This window comes from Triturus cristatus, chromosome 3_1, assembly GCF_964204655.1.
Source record: "Triturus cristatus chromosome 3_1, aTriCri1.1, whole genome shotgun sequence".
Lineage (NCBI taxonomy): Eukaryota > Metazoa > Chordata > Amphibia > Caudata > Salamandridae > Triturus > Triturus cristatus.
This window is the reverse complement of record NC_140583.1, coordinates 921,617,314-921,642,324: the sequence shown is the minus strand read 5'-3', so window position 1 is coordinate 921,642,324 and position 25,011 is coordinate 921,617,314. Positions and strand designations below refer to the sequence as shown.

Sequence of the window (25,011 nt, the reverse complement as noted above, 5' to 3'; positions counted from 1 at the left end):
TTAGTTTATATTCAAGATTGCCAGCACAGGTCACCTCAGTGCACTGTTGCCAGTGATATGTAAAAATGCTTTGTCAATGTGGAATGCCTCTACGTGGGTAATGCAGAAGAGTCAGAGCTGCAATGCCCCTGGCATCAAGGTAATAGTATTAGTAATAAGTCTCCCCAACACTGCATGGTTTATCACTCACATACCAGCTTTAAATATATTTTGGAAATTCAAGCCACTTTTTTTGCAAACATCAGCTTTTTCCTAACACAAATTTGATTGCATTGTCAAAAAGAAAGAACATACAGCATATATCAAACATTCAGTATTACTCGTCCACGAGAAGGACACCTATTTTCAAGAATACGTGAAGATTTACAGCTTTGACCATAAGAAGTTCAACATGCTTTACGCATAATGCAATCAGTTTCCCAAAATTTTTCCCACCCACGTCCCATATTAACTAAGAGAAGTCACCTTGTATGTTGAGTGGATGTGTTCAGGGGTTAGTATGTGTGAGAATTCCAAACATCCGATTATAAGTTCTAAAAAAACGCACATTTTCATCTTGAATACACACATTTCTGTTTTGGTATACATGTTAAAAGCTTCTAATGAAGTAGGCTGGGCTGCACACAGGAGAGATACTTACAGGTAGCTGGAGAGCTATCAGTAGCTCACAAGCTACTTGTTTGAGAAGCCTGCCCTAGCGGATCGATCAATCCTTTACTCAAGTCTCCAGACCAATTAAAGTTAAAACAAGCATTGGCATAGCCAATAGGTCTCGCCTTTGGGACCTTATAAGTGTTTAGCCATGAAACAGTTGCATAACTAAATACTTATAAGGGCCCAAAAGCGAGACCTATTGGCTATGCCAAGCGGCCGTGCTGCCACGAAAGTGAAAGTGATCGCGATCGGGATCAAACATCAAAGCGGCCGTGCGGCCGCGAAAGTGAGGCCCACGCGCACATGCACTGTAGCTCTAGGCTGGCCTGGTAAAACTTTTTGGAGCCCTCTCAATAAGTCTCGCCAGACCAGCGCATGCGCTGGGTCAGGCGAGACCTAAAAAGGGAATGTGCTGGTACAACATTAACCTGAGACAGGTTCTGGGTTTAGTGGCTGATGCTTTAACCTCTGTATTGACCTCGCACCCCAGCTGAACTTTGTGTCACTGAGGCAGAGGTTCCCAGCATCACCTTAATGAACTTGTCCAGACCCGGTGAAACATTACTATGAAAGTACCTGGAGTCTCAAGTTTTGGCAAACAAATGTGTGCTCTTCGGTGAATAAAGATGGGAACTAATATGATTGAATTTTACAGAAGAGTACCAGTTTGGGTTCTCCGGCTTTGAGGGTAGAAATATGAATGTTTGGGATTTCACAAACAATCCCCATGGTTTAATCTTGATAAAGATAGTGATATTAAGCTCTGTACATGAATTTTTTTTTTAAATAATAATTTGAATCCATGTTTCAATTTCATGCCGTGGCTTACTTTGGAATAGCTGAGGAGTGGTGTCAGAAGAACGTCTGGCATATTGCACTCTACAGAGTACACTGCTCCAGACACTGTCACATGGCACTACAGTGGGAATCGTAGTAAAAATTTTAGTGGTTGCTGCATTGTGGTAGGCAAAGTCTGCACAGCTTTGGCAAAGCTAGCCTGGTTGCCGCTGACAGTGTTTGTTAACTTTGTCTCTGCACAGGGCTCCACCTGACTGATTAACAGAAAACAAATATGGTAAATTCCCAGCAATGTTTGTGCCCATATGTCAAAGGGAGACAAAACATTTTAGCAAAGGAACACACCCTGATTCTTTAACCACGCTCACCTTGCTAAATCTGCATGAAATTCAACATATCACAAGTCAGTTTAACATGTAAGTGTCTGCCAAAGTCTGAGCAGGTGTCTGAAATGACATCAAGGTTATTAACAAAACAAAATGTTTTCACCCCTCTCCCATTTAACTTTGCCTTCCTTGTCAGATTTCACTAAAACCCAAGAATCTTTTTTGAACAGCTAAAAATATAAAGATTAACATTATGGATTTGAATAAAACTCAAAATATCAAAAGTAAAATAGGCTTGGTGATGGTCTTTCAAGTTTTGTACAGAGCCATGAAACTGTGCCAAAATTATTAACAAACCAAACATTATTTGTGCCTCCACCAAGTGCTTATCACATCTGTATAAAACCTGAGATTCTTGCAATGGGTTTTACATTCTCACACATGACAAATGTTGCGCATATTCATTAAACGGTGCCATATATATTAACACATGAGAATGTTTTTACCCCTCCCACCTTAAATTAGTCCCTCCTTTATGGATCCGTATGTCATTCGATATACCAACAGAAAATGAAACATGCTAAAGGACTACCAAGTGTCTTGTGAATTAGTCAAAGCATGCAACAGTCATTAGAAAGTTAATACTTTTTTTTTTTTTTTTAAACAAATTTTATGAGAAAGTTAATACTTTTTTGACCAACTCCACTTAACTGTGCCACCACCTGGACATATCTACACAAACTTTACAATCAAACAGTGATCTGAATATGTTGAGTTTTACAAATCTGTCAAATGGTGCTAAAGTTATAGGCAAATCAAAATCCATATTTTTAACAATCAAGATATCTCAGAATTGTAACTCTGACGCCTGACTGATACATTTTTCAAATTCTTGTATTTCAAAAAACAGAACAGATTTACACCATATAAAAACCGTATATTTGCTAGGTGAAGTACTACCTTCATGACAGGTTTGGTATAATTCTGTGCAGATGTTTTTATGTAGGAGAGAACAAACTTTCAAATTGGAGCTAAAATGGGAAATGCATTTTTTCACCCAGCCCCTGCTTTAACTTGCTTTCCCCTGCATGGATCTTCATGAAACTTGCTATGCAAAACCATAGTAAGTTTTGCTGAGGGTATGCAAAGTTTTATTAAGATTTGGTGCCACTCGGGTTACAGGAATTACGGTCCCACCGGAACCAAAGAGATGTTTGCGCAACATCTGGGAACCTACAGACCTCAACCATACGGCTCAAGACTGGGTAGGACTTGGCATGACATTGGCGATGCGCAACATCGCGCAGAAATGGGGCTCCAGAATGACCCCCTAATTATCAACAATGGTGTCGTGATATGGATGGTGGAATGATTACTGAGAAATCAGTTTTTATCCACCGGCGATACCCAAAAAAATTGATCCGGGTGTGGGGTAGGTGGAACACATTCCGAGGCAATATCTGCGAACCCCCTCAGGAAGAATCTACATCGGAAGATAGTGACTGAATTGCTGGGACAGGAACGCTGTGGGGTGTGATGGGACTCTCTGCAGCTGCGTAGTAAATTGAAGAGATGATACTTACTGTTTAATGTAAAATGTGCACTACAAATGTTTAACAGGATATGCCATACCATGTATATGATACCAAATGTCGTACTGCTGTGTCAATTGTTCTTTATTGTGAAATGCCAATAAAATGTTTTTTTTTTTAAAAGATTCGGTGCCACAATTTTTAGCAATCCAAAAAAACATTTTCATGGAAAATGACCCATAACTACTATCTCATACACATATATGTATTTCAAAGATGCAGTTTTGCCTCTGTGGTGAAAGTTGCCACCTGAATCAATAGTAAGTTTCAAGTTTATTCAAGATTGATTTAGACCTCAACAATACAAACATAACATTATACAGAATATAACTACAACATTTATGGCATTTTCCTATTACTATATCTTCAAAAATGCTTAAAACTTTTAAAAAGATAAAACAAACATCTTCATTAGGACGAGACAATATAAAGTGCAGAAATTCATCCACATTAACTAAATTAAATCTGTAATAAAAGGATGGAAAAAAAGCTTTCCGAGGTTGTGAGAGGCTGGCCTGGTATATGATGTCCACTGATGTAAGTGGGCCCTTGCACCAGTCCAGACAAACCTTATGGTGATTTAAGAGGTCTTAGACAACCTTAGAAAGCTTTCTAAGAGGTAGCTGTGAATAGCAGCCTTTAGGCTTAGTCCAGAAGGAGTGTAAAAAAGCTTTTTTTTACCAGAATGCTATCTTATAGTATAGATCAAGTGAAAAAGTACCACATGAAGTATTTATAAAAATATGTATTTATTATATAATACTCCCTAGTACGTTCCAATATCTCCAACACAGAGATTAACACAATGCACACAATACTTTAGCAAAGAAACACAGTAAAAGCACGAAATACACATTGGTCCCAGGGGGGAACAAACCATATACTAAGAAAGTGGTATAAGAACCATGACTTGAGTCAAGACAGTGTCAAGAGGACATAGAAGTGCTGGGGATCCAAGGAACCACTCGAGGTAAGTAGATAGGCACCCCACGGAGAGCATGTGCAGTGAGTACACGACCACGTGCTCCGTACAACTCTGGTGTAAGTCCTGTTTGGATTTTTAAGGATTAAGGACCCTTCCCAGTGGACCCAGAGTAAACCCTGTGGAAGACAGAAGGCTGGAGAGCCACCCCACCCGTAGATACCCTAGTACCCACGTTACCTACACCAGGGAAGCCGAGTGCATAAGTGTGAAGTGGTGTCGGAAACTGCCTTTGTTATCAATGGAGGACTTCAGGAAAAACCAGTCCACGCCCTGAAGAGAATCCCGCAAACCACCTTGGGAATTGAAATGGGTCGGTATTACACAACGCTGGAACTTTCGCATTTAATTAACTTTCCCCCAGTAGAAATGTTAATTGAATTGTCTCACTACTGGGTCTAATGTCTCTTTTCCCTGTGGGTAGTAGCTTCTTAAATGTGTTACACAATGTGGATGCTAAAGGATGCTCCTTTTGTGAACTAAGACTGGTGATATAAAGTTTATATAATTGTTACGTATCACGCTTCATATATTGTCTTTTACATCACATTACTTCATCACAAAGCCTGTATACTTTTATTTGTTGTTTAATATGTATAATTTGTTCTTGACTGAAACGTATCCCCACTTATCTGACCAATGATTAAATGTGAAGTAAAGTGTACAAAATGACGTAGCAAATAAATGCTTCAAGTCCATATCAATTGAATTGATGGCCTTTAGTCTGTTAAATTGGTTTGGCAGCATTTGAATGTGACGGCTAGGACACCTCTTTTTCTTAGTTTACTATTGCAGAGTTGGCATTTAAATGGGTCACTTGCCTGGTCAGCCCATATACCTGTGTAAGATCTAAGAGGATGATTACACAACTGTAGTAGTTCTTTCGTCAGTCTTACACTATAATCAAGGAACAAGAACAGATACTCCTGCTTCTTACCACTGGTTACTTTGTTGATGAAAGATACATACATTTTCAGGCTACTACAGTGTCCAACATCTAATGCAAAATTTAGTATCGTGGTAGCTTGTTTTAAATATAGTCGCATCTGCCCACGGGCACCTTGAATCGGGATGAGATACGGCTAATATATAAAAAAAATTGGCATTTTGCAAATTTAACGTAAAGGAATATGTGGAACTAATAAAACCTCATATCTTAATATTCCTCTAAGCGATCCCTCATCTGCATGCATTAGGCTATATGCCCATCTTCTTAACTTTGCAACTGCCATAGCAAATGTACTGGTAAGACCTAGTTCTAAGTGTAAGGCCTACACAGGAATTGCAGTACTAACTGAACAAAACTTCCTTAGAAATTTTCCCTTGCAGCAATTAGGACGTGACCACTTTGCTATAGGTATGGGTTCTAGGGCATAGCATAAGGTGGATGAAATTTTTATATAATCAGTTTCTAATAGGTCTGAAAAAATGCCAATAGATGTATTAAATGTATTTAATGGGCCTGCATTTGCTAATGCATTACTACTGTTCCGAATGGAGTGCTGCTTGCTGTCAAAGTTGTGAGAAAACAATTCTTCCAAGATAGGTGTAGGAATTAACTTGCTCTAATTTCTCACCACCTAAAGACCAACAATAAAATTTACATTGCTTTCTTTCCCAAAAGCTAACATCCTAGTTTTGGTGATATTAATTTTAAGATTATGTTTTTCTGTATAAATAAATAGCCCTTCCAAGTTTCTCTGCAGCCCTAACAGAATGAAATCAAGTAAACCCACGTTGTCAGCATACATAAAAATATTGAGAAACTTAGTACCTAATTTGGGGGGAAAGATTCTGAGTTGCCTAACAGCAAAAATAAGAGCAGTGCCAATACACAGCCCTGTTTCAATCCATGCCCTGTTTTTATCTTATGGGTTAACCATTTATGCCAGCTCATGAAAACTTTGCACCATGCACCATGTAGAAGTATAAAGTGCAATTATTGCTCTTAGAAGATTTTGATAGAATACCAAAATCAGCAAGTTTTTTTCCTTAAAACTGGTCTGTCAAAAGCTGTTCTAAACGTGATAAAAACGTATAAATTGTCTGAGATTTAAAATGTGCGCATTTATCGATTAATGTTTGAACAACTGTAATATTATCCAGTACAGAGCATTTCGCTTTAAAACCTGATTTTTCTAAAGGAATCTTGCAAATGATCTAAGACACTTATTGCAGAAATCTTGCTAGTTGAATAAAGCAATGTGATTTGCCTATAATAACTTGGACTTGATTGGTCTAAGTATTTCAACAGAAGCATCATAATACTCGTTTGCATGAGTAGGGAATACAACCTGTATGATAACAGTAATCACAATGGGGCTAAAACTGTTCCCCATAATTCTGGATTAACTTTCCAGGCCAGAACCGGAATCTGACCTGGACCCATAGCTCCAGAAGATCTGGCACTTTTTATATGTTTAACAATCTGAAGGATTGTGGAGTGAAATATCCTTAGAATCCTGAGTTAGTGTTAAATGATGGTCGAGAGACTGAACCCGAGTTTGGTCATTTACATTGCCAGCATATAACTGAACAATGTAATCATACCATGTCTGTGAAGAAATAGAAGTAATCAAAATATTCCTTTTAGACCAGCACTTAAAGGCCTGTAGCCTCCAGTATTTTCTAGAATTTCTGGTAGCTGCGGCTTGATGCAAGTCAATCCATTTGTAATTATTTAATTTCCTTTTTACAAGAGAAACAATATATTTGTCTTTCTTTCCTTAAAGACTGAGTTGCTTTGCTCTGCAATTCCATTTGATACAAAAGATGTTTCCTTGTTAATTTATTTGTTTCTTTGGAAAGCTTTGTATCTATGGAGTCTTTACTACCACAGTCTCCTCTCCTTTGTGGATTTTCGAGACGCAGCATCTCCTTTGTGACCCTAGCAATCAATTTCTCAACTCTGCAATTATATTAGGAGTAAGACTTCCAGTTTTCCATTTTTACTGTTTATTACAGATAAATACAGACAGAAAACAACCTATTTCCTTTACGTATTTATTTTTAACAATGGAAAAATACAGAACATTGTGCTTCTTGTGGTGGACTCTTCTTGTTGTCTTTCCTGATTTCCAGACAAACTGCTAAGCATGGGGATTTGAAAACGAAAACAGGATGAGATTCCCTTAAATACAAGCATATGTTACCATATTTTTGTATATAATGCTAATATTTACCTGTCTGAGTAGTGTTTTGTTATATTTGTCTGCTTAATTTGCAAAAACACAACAGGCATTAAAGTATGAGTGCATGTTTGTCAGTTACATAAATGTGGAAATATATACTATTTTTTGACTCCATTTATTCTCAAAAGATAAAATAAATATGGATAAATACCGGTAAAAGGGGCAAAAAGATAAAGATAGATAAATACAAATGGAAATGTTTAAAAAGTAAATACCATAAAATCAAGAGCCCTAATCTGTGTCATTATCTAACACCACACCTTCTGAAATGTTTTCATTAAACAAATTTATATTTCTAGAGTTCCAATAAAGAACTGCTTAGGCGCTACATCAACTTAGTCATTACCAAATTCCAGAGACCACTACGATGTGTACTGGAATAGGAGCTTAATCGAAACTTTCACGATTGTATGATCACTATTATTTTAATAAACCCTGCTCAGTTCAGATATTAGACCAAAGAAATAACTCAATATTTTATAGTTAATTGTTGATGTTCCAGTTACTCTAGTTCTAGTAAGTCTTGAAGGAACATCTGGTGCGAGTATTCCATTGATTCCTATTCTCCGAAAGATTTTTAGGAATTTGAGCAATTGTCCACCCCAGCTATCATCTAAGCAGTTATTCAGGAATAATGTTCCTGGGATATCACAGACATCTTCTGTCTCTTGATTTCTAAAACTTCTCAGCAGAGTCTCCCACTATTAGAAACTAGAGTCATTTTCAATTGTACTTTCAATAAAATCGAAAGAGCTGACCAGGAGTGAGTCATTTTCCTTACCTGGGAGTATATAAAGATTAAACAAAATAAAGTATTTTTTATTACGAGTCTGGTCCTGCATTCACATTTTTATACATTGAATAGAATTACTCGGACCAATCAGAGATGCAAAGTTCCATCAATGTTGATAATATTATAGTTAAACCTCCCTTTAAGTAGCCTTTATTGGAACAGAGTGCAAGACTCTCAATTACATAGAAGCAAAAAAGTTATTGAATTTTAATTTGTTTAACCAGCAGGTTTCCTGTAGATGAATAATAGATGCTTTCAGTCTTGTTAGAAAGTTAAATGTGTTCACCATGAAAGTTTGCTCAATCCCATGATAGAAGCTCTTGTTAAAAAGGCAGCTTAGAAGCCTTATTGATTATATTAGGATGTATCTGTCCAGACAGCCTGGCTCAAGATACCTCATAATTAAATGATTCCTTCCCTACATGCTCGCTAGTACAGACACTTCTGCCATCAAACTAGATAACCAAAGAGTTAGATGACTTTTGAACTTTAGTATTATTAGGTAATTGAGAGCTGTGAGCTAAGATATTCATATCTTTTGTTGTAGAGCTATTTGACTCTACTCTCACAGAATGTTGTTCAATGGAAGAAATGTCAAACCCCTTCCTACATAATAAACCAGTATCATTCAGAATTATTGACGGAACTAACGTAGACCAAATTTCTGGTCTTGTAATAAAAGGATCAGATTTCGTATGAAAATAGACTAATTTAATTTCAGCTGAATAATGATTGTAGTGATTCTGCTTCTGTCTGTGGGGCGGTGGGAGGGGGCCAAGGTCCAAACTTTTCTGTTCAACTATTATAGCTCGATAGTAAATGTAGCTATTTCTCCTTAATAACATTGGCACTGTTTCATGTGCATCATTTGGGTGAGGCGGGTATCTCTGGCTTGGCACTTGACTGGTTTCGGTCTTTTCTAGCAGGTCGTTCATTTCGGGTCGCCACATCTCCTTTTGAATCCAAACCCTATTTCATCGAGCAGGGAGTTCCTCAAGGGTCGGCACTCAGCCCCACGCTGTTTAACCTGTATGTGCAGCCGCTGGCTGCGGTCGCCAAGCAGTGGGGCCTGACTATGGTTTCCTATGCTGACGACACGCAGTTGGCGGTTGCACTCAATGTGGACTCCGACTCTGAGGCCCCTAGGTTCAGGGAGGGCCTAACAGCAGTGGCTGGCTGGATGACGGCCAACTGCTTACAACTCAATGCTAAAAGGACCGAAGTCCTCATTATTGGTAAACAGTGCAACCTCTGGGGTGCTCAGTGGTGGCCCCCAGAGTTGGGCCCAGCCCCTATTCCGGTCCCGAGGTTAAAAACCTGGGGGTCTGGTTAGATTCTGCCCTTAGTTTCTGCGGACACACAAAAAAAGTGGCTGCTGCTTGCTTTGGGGTTCTGCGGGGGCTTAGGCCAACACTGACATTTTTTGACGCCCCCACTAGACAGTTGATAATTCAGGCCACCATACTCTCACGGCTCGATTACGCGAGTTTGCTCTTGGTGGGGGCCAATCAGGCGGAAGTTATCCGGATGCAGCGAGTACAGAATGCGGCGGCCAAAGCCCCGGTGGGTCTACCTAGGTTCTGCTCTGCGAAGGAAACTTTCCGGAAACTTCACTGGCTGCCCATGGCTCAAAGGATTGAGTTTAAGACTTTATGTATCTCCTTCAAGATCCTTAAGCTGTCCTCCCCCCCGATCCTGGAGCATCTTCTTACCCCTTATGTTCCCTCTCGCTGTCTGAGGTCATTGGGCCAAAATCTAGCAGTAGTTCCACGGTTCAAACGCTGCAGAGCGGGAGGGCGTTCCTTTCGCTTTTTGGCAGCTAGGCTTTGGAACTCATTACCTGCTCATATTCGTGCCCTTGATGATCTGCCTATGTTCAGGAGGGCTATTAAAACGTATCTTTTTCCCCCTGGATGTAATTTTACTACATAGGATATCATTCCCTTGCCCTGCTTCTCCCCCTCTCTGTTTGCCTCTCTGTTCTATGTATTGTTCATTCTGCCTGTCAGAGCGCTGGGACGCCCCTTTGCTGGGGCAGCTGTGCGCTATAGAAGAACGGATAACATAACATCAAACGTGAAGAAAAGATGTATAGGAGAATACCTAAGGCATTTGATGCAGATCGGACAAACTGTTCAAGAAGTTATATGTGGAGGTGGGTCCTAAAATCGTTTTTCACTTGCCAATACAAGGGGATTTCGAAAAGGAGATTTTTCTCTCCTTGTAACTCCAACACAGCCCAATGGGCAGTCAGCAGTATTTTTTCAGTCATTCAGTGCTTTTTCTTAGTTTGGAAAAAATGCCTTCAGCCACTTTGGACACATCAGGAAAACGTGAGGTTCCAGTGTGCATGTTAAAGTATATTTTGCAAACAATTTGCAAATACATATGCGTGCATGTGGAGTACTTTGTTTCGAGCAACGGAATACCTAACAGTATGTGTTTGTGAATTGAAATTAAAACAGAATATTGAATAAACATTGAAATGGGGTTTGTGTTCTCTTGACAGCATGGTTCAAGCCCATGCCTTGGTGAACATCCAATTAAATCCAATGTGTCACCTAAGGAACATAACTGCTGAATGGGACATATGGTGTTTTCTCCACGTACTTTGCACCATTGTTACTGCTCAAAAAACTGTAGTAAAAGTCCACACCAGTGACTTTTCAATATACATTCCTAAGTCAGAAGGAAACATATGACGTTTCAATTTTCAGCACAAACCTTTGCACCATTTACAATGTTCATGAACTCTCTACTCAACACTCACACTGAGAAACAAATAAACACAAACTAATATACATCCCAAGTAAGTGTGGCCAAAGGCTGTGCCCAAGCAGGTAAAGAATAGACACAACAGCACAGTGGAACATATGGAGATACAGTTTGCATCAGCTTTCAAGGCCAGACACGAAATCTGACCTGGACCCATAGCTCCAGAAGATCTGGCACTTTTTATATGTTTAACAATCTGAAGGATTGTCGGAGTGAAATATCTTTAGAATCCTGAGTTAGTGCTAGATGATGGTCGAGAGACTGAACCCGAGTTTGGTCATTTACATTGGCAGCATATAACTAAACAATGTAATCAGACCATGTCTGTGAAGGCCAGTAGCCTCCAGTATTTTCTAGAATTTCTGGTAGCTGCGGCTTGATGCAAGTCAATCCATTTGTAATTATTTAATTTCCTTTTTACAAGAGAGACTATATATATGTTTTTCTTTTCTTAAAGACCGAGTTGCTTTGCTCTGCAACTCCATTGGATGCAAAAAATGTTTCCTTGTTAACTTATTAATTTTTTTGGAAAACTTTGTATCTATGGCGTCTTTACTACCACAGCATCTTCTCCTTTGTGGATTTTTGAGACGCAGCATCTCCTCTGTGACCCTAGCGATGAATTTCTCAACTCTGCAATTGTATTAGGACTAAGACTTCTAGATTTCCATTTTTACTGTTTATTACAGATAAATACAGACAGAAAACAACATATTTCCTTTATGTATTTATTTTTAACAGTGGAAAAATACAAAAAATTGTGCTCCTTGTGAGGGACTCTCCTTGTTGTCCTTCCTGATTTCCAGACCAACTGCTAAGCAGATAGACACCATGGGGATTTGAAAACAGGGTGAGATTCCCTTAAATACAAGCATATATGTTACCATGTCACTGTTGTGAAAGCTTAACATACACACATGCAAACAATACACCCCACTGGCAATTCTAATTCTCTCGCACATGTGACATCAGACAGTCACTAGACAATGGACAGGAAGCTCTATTGGTGCTGCTTGAACTGTCGGTGGCTTTCGACACTGTCTCTCACCAAATCCTGCTCAGGAGACTCTGTGAAATTGGGATTCAAGGTACAGACATGCAATGGCAATGGAGTTTTCTGTCACACAGAACTCAGACTATAAACTTAGGCCCTTTCCGATCCGAGAAGACGGTACTGACTGAGGGAGTGCCCCAGGGATCCTGTCTCAGTCCCACCCTATTCAACATTTATGTTGCCCCGTTGGCAGGAGTACTCAGGGATTTAGGGTTCACTGTTATCTCGTATGCTGATGATACCCAGCTTTTACTCTCCTTTGACAAAAACAACCCCAACGCACAGACCATCTTCTCAGAAGGTATGAAGACCATTGCCTACTGATGAGAAACAATTTTCTCCAGCTTAATGCGGGAAAAACTGAAATTATGCTGTTCGCCGACGCATCTTTGAGATGGTCCCCGAGCTGGTGGCCAGCGGAGCTAGGATCTACACCCACCCCCAAGACCGTGGTAAAAAACTTAGGGTTCCGTCTGGACCAGAAGTTGCTAACAAAGAAACAGGCCTCTACCACCACCGGTGCCTGTTTCCATGTCCTAAGCCCCCTGTCCACTCAGAAAACCCTTATTCAGACAATAGTATTGTCACCTAGATTATTGTAACGCTCTGCTGATCTCAGTGAACAAAGCATCTTTAAACAGGACTACAAGAGGTCCAAAATACCACAGCCCGGCTGATTTCCAATGCCTCCTCCCGCACCTCTTCCCTTTCCCTCTTGCAGAGCTTGCATTGGCTCCCTATGCACAAGCGGATCTGTTTCAAGATATGCTGTATTGTACACAAATCCCTAAACGGTAAATGCCCCAGTTATCTGACAGACAAATTCACGAAATACCAGCCTCCCAGGGCACTTCGATCTGGCTCCAAATCTCTTCTTGTAGTTCCACGCTGCAAAAAATCCCGGCAGGGGGGTAATGAGTTCTTCCATTTAGCCCCGACCTACTGGAACCAACTACCCATCCAGCTGCGGGAGTGTGCCGATCACCTGCAGTTTCGGAAGCTTCTTAAGACTGCACTGTTTTAATAGGTCTCTTTCCCTGGCCAAAGAAAGCAAAGTCCTAGTATGGAGCGACCACTTGAGGGGTGATTCAATCGCTTTATAAACTTTAAATCAAATCAAATCATGTACACATCACAGAGGAACATTTGGAATTTTAATTTGCACATAATAACTTTGCACCATTGTTTGTGAACAAGTTACACACACACACTCACAAACTACACGCAACCTACTCCCCCAAATCAGTGTTGCCGTGGCAATGCCTTAATAAATCATCAATACTCGTTTGAATTGAGAATATGCATTTTCAAACTGAAAGATAAAGTATGTCAGTAGTGTGGGTCTGTGAACAATTTCACTTGTTTCTATCTGGTAATAGTTCACAGTGGTCACTCATCGCTTATCACATAGGGAAGAGGATGAGACTAACGGCCAGAGCGGTCAACCTTGAAGCTGGGGAACCAGGTTCGAGGCTCAAGCATCCTGTGGTTCTGGGCAAATCACTTAATGTCCCTGTGCCTGAAAAATGAATGCGTGCGTCTGTAATGCAACTGGTGCTCATGTAAGGCGCTCTGATCCCTTCGGGTCAAGTTCATGCTATATAAAACTGCAGAAATAAAAAACATGCAACCATCCTTGGAAACCCGAAGTCGAGATGCCAACTTTTTTTTTGGTTACATTTTTTTATTAGGGTTTCGCGTACAATTTAACATAATGCATGTCAACCGTATTACATACAAACCAATTTTGTGCATCATTGTGACTTAACATTGCTATTTGCAAGGGTCGAGATGCCAACTTGTATTGAAAGATGTGGTCTAAGCAGTGGTCGAAGTGGGCGGGATCGGAAGGGCACGGCTGTTGCGCGGCGGGGCCTGTGTCGCAGTTAAGGGGCGAAGCACCCTAAAGGACACACGGACACCAGTTGTGTGCTCTGGGCCGGAAGACCCCGTGCGCTCCCGACCACGTTTATTTATCCCCTCGGGACGAGCCCGCCTCGAGGGGTGAATGGATGCATGTCATAGCGCAACATTGTTTGAGAGAGTCCGGGTGGCTCTCTACATCCCTCCTTTCTTTCAGTTCAGAGACACCAAGTTCGTCCCATCATGGGGAAGTATACACAAAGTCCTTCAGCCTCTGACTTGGGACTGGGTTTGGTCGGAGGCCATACCTCTGACTTTGGGTGCCGGATTCCGGGGAGCTGCCCAGCGGGGTACTCCGGGATGTCTCAGTGACTGGATCCTGGCTGGTTGGCCTTCGGTAGTCCTCGCCATCCTGATGTATCTGCGGACCGGACACCGGGGAGGATATCCTTTCGCTGGGAGACGCTGGGGAACCACAATCCGGAGGTGAGCCTTGAGGGCTGGACTCCTCCCAATCTGTGTCCAATTCCGAGATCAACTTGAAACTTGACACATTCCTTGTGATGGCCTGTTGGCCTCTTTTTGCCGTAACCATGGTCCCTTGAACCTCTGTCACAGTCCATACCTCGGGCATATAGGGGGTTCGGAACTTCTATCCCGGGTGCCGATCCTTGATGACCACCCGATCTCCGACTCGAATCCGTGGATCTTGGGCTCTTCGGGACTCACTAGCTTTCCGGTTTGTTGCTTCTCTTCTCGCCTGAACAGCCGCCCCGTCTCTCTCGGCAGGTGCCCACCCTGGATCTGACGGGCTACTGTCCCGCGGGGCTCTCTTGAACAGGCTGTGGGCCGGAGCACATTTGGTAGTGCTGTGTGGAGTTTGGCGATACGCTCCGAGGAACTGATCCAGAGCTGCTTCCGGATCTTCTCCATTCTCCACGGCAATCCGCAGCGCTCGATTGAGTGTTCTCATTAGTCGTTCCACCTCCCCATTTGCTTGGGGCCATAGAGGGGTGATCTTCCGGTGTCGGATCGCTGGGTTTGCAAGGTATTCCTGGAATTCCCGCCCCTGGAAGGGGGGCCCATTGTCCGACTTGACCTCTTCGGGCAGCCCCGTCGTTGCGAACACTCGGTCTAGAACCCTCTTGACATGAGGAAACGCATTTGACGCTATCACTTCAACGACAGGGATTTTCGAGAATGAATCGACCACGACCAGCATGTGCCGACCATCAGGAAAACTCCCAAAGTCCATGCTGAGATGCGTCCACGGCGTCTCACTTGCTTCCTCGGTGATTACTGGGGCTGGTGCCGGGTCCCCTCTGGCGATGGTGCAGGCGTGGCATTATCAAACCATCTCATCTACTTTGGAGTCCATCGCCGGGAACCAGACCTTGTCGCGCAGCCTGGCTTTGGTCTTGGCCATTCCCTGGTGTCCTACGTGTGCCAGCGCAAGGATTCTTTTCTGTAGGCTTTCCGGGACCACAATGAGGCGTCCCCTCAGAATGACTCCTTCTACCCCCACAGTTGTTGGCGAGCATGGCTGACCTCTTGTCGCAGGGCGCGGGCCCCATCCATTAAATGGGCCTCCCGTTGCTGTCCAGTGCCCTGCGAACGCGAGCGAGGGTAGGGTCCTCCCGAGTGGCTTGACCGATTTCCTCCAACGTCATGGCCTTGGGACACGCCCCTTGCGTCACCATGCTGACAAACGCTTCAGTGCTGCAGGTATCCTCTGAAGAGGCGGATGGCGGGGCAGATTCCGGGTGACGGGACAGATAGTCCGCGGGGTTGTGGGCCCCAGGACGATAGACTACCTTTGAAATTGTATGCCTGTAGCTGCACTGCCCACCGTTCGATCCTCGGCGGCACCAGCCTCGACAGTCCGGCGAACAGCGGGAGCAGCGGCTTGTGGTCCGTAACGACGGTGAAGTCCTGTCCGCACAGGTACAGATGGAAGTGCTGGCATGCCCATTTGATGGCCAGCGCTTCTCTTTCGATCTGGGCATACCTCGTCTCGGTGTCGGTGAGAGCCTTGCTGGCATATGCAACGGGCTTCCACACTTCGTGGCCATGTTCCTGCAGGAAGACGGCACCGAGGCCCACCGGGCTGGCATCCACGACCAGTTCCGTTCTCCTCCGGGGGTGGAAGTATGCCATGATCGTTTTGTCTAGGAGCCCTGCTTTGATACCTTGTTGGCCGCAGGTGTCCACTCCCACTGGTGATCGTGGCGCGTGAGGGCGCGTAGCGGCTCTGACATGGCAGTGAGATTGGGGATGAACCGTCCACAGTAGGTGTCCATCCCAAGAAAACTTCTCACTTCGGTGGGACTTTGAGGCGTGTGGGCGGCCCAGATGGCTTCAGCCTTCTTTGGCTCTACCAGGAGTCCTTCGCGAGTGAATGTGTACCCAAAGAAGTCCACGCTGTCTTGATAGAAGGAGCACTTGGCTTTGTGTAGCGTCAGTCCACATTCTGCCAGCCTCTTGAGCGTGGCCCGAAGGTGGGAGTGATGTTCCTCAAGCGTGTTGGAGTATACCAGGATGTCATCGCTGAGGTTAATCACTCCTTGCAGCCCGGACAGGGTCTCACGGATCGCATTTTGGAAGACCTCCGCGGCTGACGAGACTCTGAAGCTGAGCCTTTTATATCTCCTGAGGCCAACATGAGTCGAAAAGGTGGTGATGTATTGGCTCCCCGGGTCTAGTTCCAACTGGTAGTAGCCGGCATTTAGGTCCAGCTTCGAGAACCAATTTGCCACGTTGAGGTCCGCCACGATGTCATCCATCGTTGGGGTGATGTGCCGCTCCCTCTTCACCGCTGTATTGGGCAGCCGCATGTCAACACAGAGTCTGATGGCCCCCGGTTGTCTGGGCTTGGGTGCCACGACCAGCGGGGACACCCAGGGGGTGGGGCCGGAGACCTTTTCAATGACGTCAAGCTCTTTGAGCTTTCGCAGCTCCTCTTCCACTTGAGGGCGTAGGTTGAACGGCACTCTCCGATGCCTGAGGGCTACCGGTCGTACCGACTGATCTATATGCAACTTGAATTTCTTGCCCTTGAGTTTCCCCAGGCCGGTGAAGAGTGTTGGGAACTCCTTGAGTATGTCATCTGCATGGGAGTCATGAACCTGGTTTGCAAAGAACACAAGACCTAAGTCCTCCGCCGTGTGACAGCTGAGCAGGGTCCCTTTCTTGCCTTCCGTGACATGGAACTGCGTCTCGGTCGAGTAACCCCCGCTGGCGATGGTAGCGCTGATGATGCCATGGAGGGGAAGAGGGTCCGTCCCTCCATACGTGTATATTCGCGCCTTGGATGGCGCCAAGGGGGGTCACGGTGACAGGCGGTCATACTGATCAGAGTCCATCACATTGACAGATGCCCCAGTGTCAATGAGGGCTTGTTCTTCCGTGCCTCCTACTGAGACTGAGCACATGGGCGGCGGCCTTCGCCTGGAGCCTGTCCGGCTGACGTAGGATACCACGAACACCTCGTCGTCTTCATCCTCATATATCGGGGGCCGCGACTGTGGCTGGTGTTCCAGGCTTGGCGGCGGGTCAGCCTGTGAGATCTGGCGAACTTGCTGTGGTCCGATCCTGGGTCTCGACGACGGCTGTCTGAATCGCCCACCCCGGCACACTCTGGCATAGTGATTCATCCTTCCGCAGCGGGAGCACGTTTTCCCTTTCGCCCCGCAGACGGCCGTTGCCGGGTGGTCTTCGCCACAGTACCCACACGGCCCTCCTGGTGCGGGTTTGGACGTCTGGCGAGGTGTAGCGGGACGCCTTTGAATAGCTTCCACTTTTCTTCCTTGATGGGTGGGGTCTTGAACACCGATCCCGTGGCCACGGGTGTGTGTAGGGCTGCTTCCATTTCTTCCGCCCGGGTGTCCGATAACTCATGAGAGCGTGCAAGTACTAGGATTTCATCCAGCGAGATTCCTGGCTGTCGGAGGATCAGCTTCCGTAGGAGCTTGGAACGACAGCCTAAGATGATCTGATCCCTTATTTCCTCTCTTTGGTCTGTGAAGGGGCACGTGCTGGCCAGCCGGCGCAGCCGCGCGTAGAACATGTCAACAGATTCTGTGTCGGTCTGCCACGCCCTCCGGAACTTAAATTTCTCAAAATCAGGGTTGAGCTGTGGGTCCAAATATCTGTTTAGCGCAGCGACCGCTGCGTCGTAGTCGTCATCGTTTCCTGTGTTGGAAAGCGTGTCGAACAGGTCATAAATCTCAGCCCCTCCATAATAGATGAGTCGGGATCGCTTTACTGTCCCATCGGTTTCACGAGTCCCTTTGAAATAATGATTTAATCGCCCTACCCATGCTTTCCATCTTGGCGCAGCAGTGGCTGGATCCGAGGTCTCGTTGAACGGTGGTAGCGGTGCGACCGCGGTGTGGGTGACCACAGGTGGTGGTGGGTTGTTGCCGGCGCCTGGATTGGGCCCACCGGCTTGCGGTGCACCTGCGGCGGGTACGGTGATCATTGTGTGGCTTCTTCGTGTACTTTTTGTGGTTTTACCAATGCTTGTTTGTTCAGGGTAGCCTCTTCCCCCACTTGGTTTTGGGGCTTTGCCAATGCTTGTTTGTCCAGGCTATCCTCTTCCCCCACTTGGCTTCCTTTACAGGGTCACCCTTCCTCTTTCTTTAGGAGTTTTAGCCACAAATCCTGCTTCTCCCCGTGTATTTTCACTTTTCAGGCAGGCAGGCAGGAGAAGGACAGCCCTGCTGAGGCCCCCTCTAGGAGATCGACCGAGTTGGACGGGAGCCAGCGCGAGGCAGAGCAACCACGTGGACCCCAGAGCAGGGGAGGAAATCACCAGAGCAGGACGCTGATGGAGCGCAAGGCCAGCCACTCACCCCTCTCACAGCGCGCTGAAGCGCCGCCGGCTGAACGCGCTCCCGATGATGAGGGATGCGCGTGGGCGGGCGCAGCGCTGCCGGGCAGATGATCCACGGAGGGCAGCACGCGGGTGGGCTCCGCGATCCTCCGTCAGTGATAGGTAAGCAGCGGGAGCGTCAGCATCGCGGGTGGGCTCCGCACGCTCCGGGCGAACAGCAGGGCAGGCGGATACATGTGAGGGTGCGACCGGCCTCGTCACCAGTGTCGCGCGGCGGGGCCTGTGTCGCAGTTAAGGGGCGAAGCACCATAAAGGACACATGGACACCAGTTGTGCGCTCTGGGCCGGAAGACCCAGTGCGGTCCCGCCCACGTTTATCTATCCCCTCGGGACGAGCCCGCCCCGAGGGGTGAATGGATGCATGTCATAGCGCAACATTGTTTGAGAGAGTCCGGGTGGCTCTCTACAACGGCGTGCCCCTGCTTTGTTAATATTATGCAATCTGTTCCCCTACTTTTCTGTTTTTAGAAATGCGTCCCAGGACGGCAAAAATAGCGAAAGCCTTTAGATAAGGTTTGGCCCTTCGTGGCCGTATGAGAACGGGCGGGGTGGGCAGAGAGGGAAAAGGACTCTGTCTCTCTTCCTTCTTGCCCAGGGAAGACAAGGACAGTGTCCGCTTCCACTCTGCCGCTGGCAGCTGCCCCCATCTCTCTCACGTCTTCCCCCTATTACCTCTCTTTCTGTCTTCTCTGTTGCTGAAAACCGTGACTTAAAAAACGGCTCCTACCCTCTCTTTCCTTTATTTGTTCCCCTGTGAAATGGATCCAAAAAAGAAAGAAGCCCTTTTGCTGCAAATTTCTGTAATGTTTCGAAGACGCTTCTCATAAAGAATTTAGTAGTTCTTTATTTGCAGGGTGAAGATAAACTGCAGGTACAAAGAGTCCAGGAGCACGAAGACTGGTAGCGTTCAAACAGGCACAACAGAGTTCCGTACTAGAACATGAAGGGAACCAAGCCTTACTAATACCAATTTACATAACAATAGACCTAACATAGAAGAAATACTGACATAGCATGCCACAATGTCTTTTTCTGAAATGTTCTATTCCAAATTGCAGCCTCAGGGCAAAGAGAAAAAAGGTTAAAACTATGAAAAATAACTAAATAAAGAAAGTCAGAGTGGTCGCAAAGTGGCCAGATTGGTTTTATTCACACCACAACACATTAGGGCCCCTTTACAGAGTTTGCCAGTGACGTGCACTTTTGTTTTGTCGTCTTGCTTTAAACAACTGGGCATATTTACAAAGAAGTGAGCGAGCGCAGCATTAGCCTTCTTAGCTTAACGCCACAATCCACCACTACTGAAATGCAGGACTGCACCAAATTTACAACAATATGGTGCAGCCCTCCGTTTCTCCCTGCGCTCGTGATAATTTAGCTGCCTAGCGCCAACGCAGTTACTCTTGCACCATAGTGCAAGGGTGCCTGCGTTGTGGTGGAATGATTGTTTATGTGCAGGAAGGTGTCTCTTCCTGCACATAAACAATCTTAAATGACGATTTGTAACTTCTATATGTGCTGCTTTGTGCAGCACATATAGAAGTTGCAAGTCGTCATTTTTTAAATGACTGTTTATGTGCAGGAAGGGACACCTTACTGTACATAAACAATCATGCATGGCGTTTTGCTGTTTTTATGTGTGCTGCACAATGCAGCACACATCAAAACAGCAAAAACAAGGAGAAATAAAGCATTTCTCCTCGTTGCGCCCTGTTAAGACCACGTTGTTCCTGCTTACATTTCACATGCTTTACTTAATCTTGCATTCCCTATGAGTAATTGCTTTTTCCAAGATGTTATTACTTTTTTTCAGGCAGTATATTACTCGTCTAGTGCATAATTTGAATTGAGTTGCATCCAGGTGTTTATAGCGCAGCACAATTGGATTATAGCTGAAGGCAGTACTAGTTTCTCTCCAGGGGGCGGTATGGTGTTTAGTGGGGGAGAAGATGTGGCACTATGGCTAGAGCAGCCGAATTTGCAACTGGGGAACCAAGTTCAGCCTTCATGACCACTCCATCAAACCACTCTCCTGAGGGAGCACATTCCCATGCTTGACCTTAGAAGGCCCAGCTAGACTGTAGAAGCCATGGTGTCTTAGCACCAGCAGGTGAACCCTACTAGTGGCAAGTGTGGGTTATACCTTGAAGGCCTGTCCATCACAATCCATGCTGAAGATCACTTCCAGTCTTGCGGGCAGGTTTACGAAGCAACACACCCCAGAGGGACAGTGACTCTGTCACTGAGGTCACAGGACCCTTTAAGTCAGTCCGCCTCACCCATTGGTACCTCAATTGGCCTTGTTTCAGCAGTACTAGTGCAACTCACCAGGGATTGGCAATGCAGGATTTGCAAGCACACCAAACTAAGTTCGCAAACTTCACAGCCTCTCTGCTCCATGCACAAGCACTTTTAACATGTGCTGCCTGCTTTGGGGCCAGTAGAATTATGCAGCAAGAGAGAACAAAATGATGCCACAGTTTTGACTAAATTATGCAGCAAACAAAAAGGCTGCAGCGTAATGCGGTATATTTTCTGATACTTTATTATTTTAACATTTTTATACATACTAAAAGTCTGCAAATGTTTTGCCTCATCAGTACCAGTGTAACAGTCAAATGCAGCAGTGAGAAAGGTTACCAGTCAACCTTTGCAAAGGGCCCTCAACTTCGCACCAACACAAGTCACATTTGTTAGTAACTTTTGATCCATTTGAGCTACAAACAATTTATTAGTTAAAATCATCAGATTATGCAGCAGATGATATGTTATGTGGCAAATGTGGCAGAGTCATAATTAGGTGGAAAACATTTGCAAACTGGTATATTTTGTCATTCATGTTTGAACTACTCTTGTGGAAAAAGGGAGGAGAAGTGCTGATGACAGAAACTGCATGACTTGGAGACAAATGCCTTGTACTTCCACTTTTAAGTTTTGGGACATTCTGTGATTGGAAACGTATCCCACTTTGTGAATACATTGTAATGTGAATAACTCATATTCAACCTTTAATAAACATGTGTATATATTGGTTGAGTTAAATAATGTAATAAGTTGTAACTGGTCAGTGGAATATCAAACACATACTAAAAACTGGGATGTTTTGCTCTCTCTGGCTACACCTCTGACTCCGCCCACTGACCCAGTCCACGGGTTATTCCCGCCCTCTGATTCTCCATCCACAGTTCCCCTACTTTTTTTCCCCACTTCGACCACTGGGTCTCAGTCTGCTGAACTATTGGTTCCACACCACAGTCACACCACACCTCAATCCTGCTGAACTCTTCTTGATATTTCCATTGACAAATACGACTTCTCAGCCCACTATTGCTGAGGAATGAGGCTTATAAATGCAGCTGTCAAAGAATTACAACATTTCAGACAAGAGCTAAGCAAAAGAGCATTCATAACAATGAGTTAACACTCCAAGAGGCTCAATTGGTCATCCCACAAGTTCTGAGGTAGTGGGTTGTAGATCTAGTACGCGAGGGTCACAGAGGTATTGTGGCTACAAAACTGTATGAGCGCTTCAAAGCGCATGAGCTGGAACTTTGAGGCGAGGAAAGACAGCCCAGGGTTTGGATGGGGAAGAGAACAGACGTGCTTCTTGTTCTCTCCTGCACCTGTCAAAGAGGTAAATGCTTCTCAGATGGTGGTCCCTACTTTATATTACTGTGATGAAGCATGATACAGCGAAGCTGGGTTGTACCACTGATCATGGATACATTACAGCCCCTCTGAGTAATACAGTATTACATCTCCCACTAAGGAAAGACCGTGAACATTACATCACTATCTGGACTCTTAAGAGGCCATCAAATTAAACGAGATGAGTTAATCAATTTCACCCAGGGCTGCCTCTTTAAAAATCACCAACAGTTTTCCGGGATATTCCTGAGGTGATGTCAGCTTGGGTTTTGCGATATATAGTAACATTATTCACCCGATGGCTCCTTTAAAACAACAACACGGAGTGGAGGTTGCCATCATGCTTTACCTGCTGTTGCGCCAAAGGGAGAAGGCTGCTTTCCTGTGCAAAGGCAGAGAGCTGGATATGCACCGATTCGAATGTTTCAGTGTGTCGAGCGGGGCTACCATTTGACATATTCAGGGTTCGCCGCCGATCCCTGCAGATACAGACTCCTAGAGCTATCACCGCGCTCTGCTAAACAGCATCCATCACTATAGCAACCCGCCGCCCTCGGCCATTGGTCAGTCAGGCAGAGAGGAACTTCCCTGTTATGAATCTGGGGTCTATCACGCTCCTCCAATCGCTCAGCCACGTTGCGAAAGAGAACGTCATGGCATCACAAACCACGCCCACTCACTCCCGCCTCCCTCTGCGAAGCTTGGTGCGATAGGGAGGAGGACTCCAGTTCCTCTGCGTACCATGGAGACCGGATAAGATTCCAGCTTTGGCCGCTTACCGTCGGGCTCTGTGTGGGTGTTTCCATGTGTATTCATTCATTTTTGCATGTGAACGCAGCTTTACCAGCAGGAACCGTCAATGATCCCTCGGGGAGCAGAGTGGAGGACGGCCTGACCTGCCAGGTGAGTGCCTAAAGCCGTAATGACCGGTGGTCTGCTCGACGAGTGGAACTGGCAGCCTGCTTTGAGTTTAATTTTTTAAGAGATTTCCTGGATCTGTGTTGTATGACCAGCATTTACCTGCAGTGAGTGGTTTTGACTTTCCAGTGATCGGATTGGGAAACTATGGAGTATGCACATGATTCGTGCCAGGGTATGGGCGCCAGCTCATTATGGGTACTATGACCGCCTGTGTTAGCACCATGTCAATGCTATACCCTGTTAGAAATGTTAGGGGTCTGCTTGCTAGAAGGCTGCCAGTTACCTACCCGACTGAGGGATGAAACTGTTTTTTATGGTGAAGGTAAGTTAGTGGTAGAGGGGTGAAATATGCACGTCTTTGAGAGCGCTACTGTATTTTCCTGTCATTTGGAGTAGTTGTGGTCTGCTTATGCTCGGAGTGGGGTGTAATCTCTCCCCTGCTGTGCTCGACCCCTGCCTCCGGGCTGCTCTGCGCTGCCTCTGCCGCAGGGCGGCTTGTTCTGAGGTGAGAGGCGGGCACACTGCAGGTCTCTCGGCGGCTGCTGCTTGAGCCCCACACTCGGAAGTTGAGGATCTTCCGGGGAGGGGGCAGGCCTTGCTGAGCAGAGCGGATCCAGTGGTTTTTGGTGCAGGTGGGGCAGCCGATTGGTCGTGATCCCAGTGCAGGTGTGCCCATGTGTGCCATGGGAGGAAGGGCAGGGCGAGCTCGTGGCTTCCTCTGTCTGTGCTTAGGAATGCCAGCAATGCACGGGAAGAGCTCAGCCCAGGTCAGCTCACCGGCTGAAAGGGGGCTGCAGCCGAATCCCCGCCACCTCCAGTGGTCGCTGGTGGAACGCTCCCCGTTGTCGTTTGCCGCCCCTTCTCTAGCACTGTACAATCGCACACATGTATGCGGAGGGCGTGCCACATATTACAAATCCACACTCGGCTCTTTCAAGCCTCTTCTGGTGTTTTTTTTTTTGTTATAGTTTTTCCACAAGAATCACGTGAGTCCACACTCAGCCTCACTAGGTGATGGAGTTGGTCTCGGCATCTCAGTATGGAACAGAGCTTTCGGTTGGCACGAGGGGCCCGCGTGAGAGCGAAGCGGTTTCTGCTCGGCGTTCATCCATTTGACCGCCGTGCTCCCTCGCAGGGAGCCAGTGTGTCTTGCCCTGGCCTGCCCGGAAGCCAGCGCACCGCCGCAGTGTAACAAGTCTCGGCTGTTTTGTAGACACTGTAGGGCGGGTGCGCCGAGGGAACAGAGCGAGCACTGTGTAGGCAGAGATGGGGCAGATAGCGCTATGTGGTACTGCTACTCAAGGTAGGCGTGACCCCCGACACGTGAAACCAGGGCCAGGACATAACCAGCCCAGTGCCAACTCAGGATCTCACAGAACACTCCCTTCCCCCAACCTGGCCAAGCGAAGCTGCTATTCCAGCTGCCAAGGAGAGACAGGCCCTCCTAAAACAAACACCATGACCATGACATGGTAGCTTTACAGCTCAGCGTTATTTTAAACGTAAACAAATCTTCGATG

The 25,011-nt window shown here is 45.6% G+C and overlaps 2 protein-coding genes across 5 annotated transcripts in view; one reads left to right on the top strand and one right to left on the bottom strand.

The window, feature by feature from the left end:
- The window catches only part of CCDC148 (coiled-coil domain containing 148), an 871,149-nt gene extending 848,037 nt beyond the window's left edge, over positions 1–23,112 (bottom strand). Inside the window, exon 1 of the mRNA XM_085645511.1 lies at positions 22,920–23,112. The gene's annotated coding sequence lies outside the window, so the exon portion shown is untranslated. The remainder of the gene's footprint in view (positions 1–22,919) is intronic.
- A 132-nt stretch (positions 23,113–23,244) lies between these two features.
- PKP4 (plakophilin 4) overlaps positions 23,245–25,011 on the top strand; it is a 693,496-nt gene continuing 691,729 nt past the window's right edge. For 3 of the 4 annotated variants that reach the window (XM_085645508.1, XM_085645509.1, XM_085645506.1), the window contains exon 1: positions 23,245–23,473. The gene's annotated coding sequence lies outside the window, so the exon portion shown is untranslated. The remainder of the gene's footprint in view (positions 23,474–25,011) is intronic. The other variant, XM_085645510.1, reaches the window with a different exon arrangement.